The sequence below is a fragment of the Sander vitreus genome, chromosome 6 (assembly GCF_031162955.1).
Source record: "Sander vitreus isolate 19-12246 chromosome 6, sanVit1, whole genome shotgun sequence".
NCBI classification, from domain to species: domain Eukaryota; kingdom Metazoa; phylum Chordata; class Actinopteri; order Perciformes; family Percidae; genus Sander; species Sander vitreus.
This window is the reverse complement of record NC_135860.1, coordinates 4,464,504-4,468,755: the sequence shown is the minus strand read 5'-3', so window position 1 is coordinate 4,468,755 and position 4,252 is coordinate 4,464,504.

Here is a 4,252-nt window from a genome sequence, read left to right as displayed (position 1 = left end):
GAGGTTGTGCCTTTTATGTTTCACCTGGCAGCGTATCAGCAACATTAATATTCTCTAATTTTACAGTTTTATGTCTATGTTTATCTGACCTATCAAATCTAAGGAACTTATCTAAGTACAACTGTATTTATGTGGGAATTGACAGTAAACAGCAAGTACATGTGGCACTTTTTTTTTAAACAAAACGTGGCCTATAAAATGAAAACGCTTAACAAAAGTGCGTGTTTACATTGTTGCTATGTCCATTCAACTAATGTCTAATGTAACCTGAATATTCCATGGATGTATGAAGAGAACGGAATATTCCTCTCATTTCCTTATCATGTTGCAAGAATAAAATAATGTGACATTAGCTGTGTCTGTGTGTGAGAGTCAAGGTGGCTCCATCCTGTGGCGCCACTACACTGCTCTGATTGTTGGTGATGTTTGTTTTTCGTGCTGTATGCTTGTTCAGCTATGGACAGAGTGAGATTTCAAAAATCATCCAAAAAGGATCCCCTGGGACTTTAAAAGCAGGACACAAAAATGAAGTTTCATTTTTCTTAAGGCTGAGTATACTTCCTTAAACAGCTGGGTACTGTAGCTATAAGCAAACTTTCCTCAAACAAGTCATTATTGCATTTGTTGGAGATTTTACATATATTTACATATATTACTGAATAAAGATGTCAAAAAATGACTATACCTTTTGTTATATATATAATTTTTGGTTTTTGTTATCGCAAGTGTTTCCAACAATGTTCAAACCCAGTGAATATCGCTTGGTTGCCTGTCAATTGCGTCATATAACCTTTGACCTCTTTAGTGGCTCCAACGAAAAGAAGAAGAATTTCTGGTAAAACACAGGAATACCTTAAAACACCAGATGATACGTTCAAGAGTAATTGTAAATAATACAATGTCCTGGTTCAACACGCTCATTAAGTTATTTTTAGTATGATTATTTTGACCACGATTAACAGCGCTAAGCTAACCCGCAATTGAATTCACCATGTAACGTCAACTGTAGTTGACTTATTAAATGCTAAGTTAGCTAGCGAAATACCTAAGATTCAAATAAGTGGTGAACCCCAGAACCTTTATTTTTCAATGTTCACAAATTCAAATCAGAGTGACATCTGAAATGGCCTTACCTAACCTCTCTCTTTAACATACTTGTAAATAATAAATAATGGCATATGTTATTTAAACTTAAGGGGAGGCACCAAAGCTTATATATTTCATTAATTTACTGGCTTATTTAAAACCGGGGCAGTGTACAATAAATGTATTGCACCAGATATATTACAATACTAATTCCCATCTGTTGTATCTGGGCATCAGGCTATAAGAGCACTTTTATAATAGAAAATATAGTAACATAACACTAATGTACACCTGTAGGACAGAACTACATATAAACGCCTCTTGTCCATGGGTCTCCTGACAGACCTCCAGCTGACGGCGGGGTCTGGAGCATCCCTGGCTGGCCGGCGATCGAGCGATCCTGACCACCAGCTGGCTGTCACGTCAGACTGGAGCTTCTGAAGTCCGACAACCTCGGAGCAAATGTGCAATTGGCCATCAATTTTCGTAAAGCTGCCCATATTCGAACTCTACACAGTTGATTTCTCGCATAAAAAAGTCTCAATAGTGAATTTAGCGATGAAATAGCAGACGGAAATATACGAAAATTGAAATTAAGAGATAAATAAAGTATCTCTATCTCTATCTATATTCTTGGGTTTTCTCCCAAGAAGATAGATAGATATGTTTCCAAAATGACGACAGAGGTATTGACGTTTGCTGGGTTACAGTCAAATTGTTTTTGGGGTAGGAAGAATGATTCTTCACCATTGGCAAGCCCCTTACAGTCATTGGAGTAATGAAAACCCTTAAGACCAAGCTGTTTTTGTAAATTTGCCCCCCTTACACTCAATCGTTAATAAAGAAATCATTCATCACAGATACTATCCAATCACATAACATCATGGAGTTTACTTCCATGCACTCCTACTCATCTAGGATCCAGTGATCATCTAAGGACACACCATGAAATATACCCCAGAGTTCATGTAATACACACTCATTGCTTTCCCCACAGAGAGTACTGATCAAACAGTACCATTTAACTAGAACTTTGGTTCAACACATTCACATTTACAATAATGCTTTCACTTAACTATAAAATTACATGTATGATTTCAGTTATGGTAGGGGTGTCCAACCTACATACAGCCCAACCCCTTTTACAATGTATATGGATTGTGAGTTTTTTTATATAATTGAATCACTATCATCATATGGAAATATAAACCACAGGAAACCAGAGTCGCCCGGCTGGGGGATGTGATGAGCACCTTGGTCAAAACTATTAATCTCATCTGATCAAGAGCGCTTAATCACTGGACGTTTCTTCCTCTCAATTGTGTGCTGGCTTAGACGTCAGACAGTTCTTGGAATGGTTCTATTCTCTGATATCTGAAAGTGTCTGGTTTTTTTGCAAAAAAGAAAACAGCTTTGATGAACTGAACAACCCTGAGCGGTTGGCAGACTTTCTGTAGTTGATCTCACCTGCCGTCTTAACATATTGAAAATATGTTTGCAAGGAAAATATGGATTTATATTTAAAATGTATGCAAACAAGCTTTGAGTTTTTGAGAGGCCAATCAATGACCCTAACCCGCAATTTCCACCAACTGTGGAACGGCTGCGGATCCGCTCCGGAAAGGCGGCGGAGTCAATAGATTTCCATTAAAGTCAGTGTGTGTATTTTCACTGACTGCGGAACGGCTGCGTTCGGACTCCGTCACAGCTCCGGCAATCCGTAGCCCTCCGGAGCAGATACGCAGAGCTTCTAATTCAGCACAGGGCAGATTGTGCGGGACAGGAAGTCTAGCACATAAACTAAATAAAACATCCGGTTAATTTTAAAAATAAAATACACCGTGCTCACGGCGGATCATATTTCCCTGACAGACAGAAACAAAACCAAAACATTACTGTCACTCATAAGTAAAATGTAAACCACAGCAATTTTGTTTTATATATTTTTCCCATTTCCAACAACAAGAACAATAGTTAACTTTATTTACACAGCCTACTACTTTCCCAATACATTCAAAAAGGAACCCAAAATAAACATTTAGTATTTTTAGCAAGCTGATTATAGAATTATAAATATTGTACTTACCCATGGTAGAATCACAATAATCTCTACAAAAAAAGGAGATCAGCAGGTCAGCACCTGCAGAGTTGTTTCCCCTCTACTCTTCTGGATGGAAACAAACTGTTTTCACGGTTTTGTAGTTCTGTTTATAGAAACTACATCCTGTTATATCGCGCGATCATACGTGAATTCACGAGATGTCGTGGGTCCTCGTGACTTCAGCTGTCAGTCAAGGCCGTTTCGCAACAAATCCGGGCCTGGTGGGTATTGAAGGACGGCGGAGCACGGAGCCTACACGCAGCGGAGCCGATCCGCAGCCGTTCCGCAGTTGGTGGAAATTGCGGGTAATACTGCACACTTCTCAACTCTGTGGGCCCAAACATTTCTGTGAAAATTGGGAAATACTGTATGTGACTGTGACTGAGTTCTCAGTGCTTTCAAGATCTCATTCCCATTGAGAAGGACATTAACCTGTTCTTAATGTGTCTTTCTGCCAATGTGGAAGGAGTACAGAGGATGTGCAGTTGTAGTTTATTGAAATGTGATAGAATGATACTCTCTGTAGTTGCCACCAGCAGCTCCCACTGTCAGAGTGCTACAGGGATTTAGAAAGGGGCTTTTAGAAAATCTCTCAAAACGTATATACGTTATTGAAGAACATATTAAATATTTGGGTTGTGTTTCCAAAATGACGACAGAGGTTTTTAACCTATGTTGGGTTACAGCAAAAAAGTTTTGAGGTAGGAAGAATGATTCCACTCTTCCCCTCAGCTAGAGTTACTGTATCGTGCTGATTAGGCTTCAAGTTGTAGAAACAGCTTCTTCACCCTTGGCAAGCCCCTTCCAGACATGGGACAGAGCGATTAATACCTTTAAACCAAGCTGTTTGTAGGAGTGTGTCCTGGTCATCCAAGGACACCCAATGAAATATACCCCAAAGTTCATGTAATACACACTCTCACAGAGAAATGATAGCACTGATTCAACAACTATGATGACGTTAGTACCAGCCCTGCATCACCTGTAATTTCCTGTTGTCAAGTGCTGGAGTGGATGCCAACTTGTCCTAGAATATGGGCTTCAAATGAATAGAACAATAGGCTG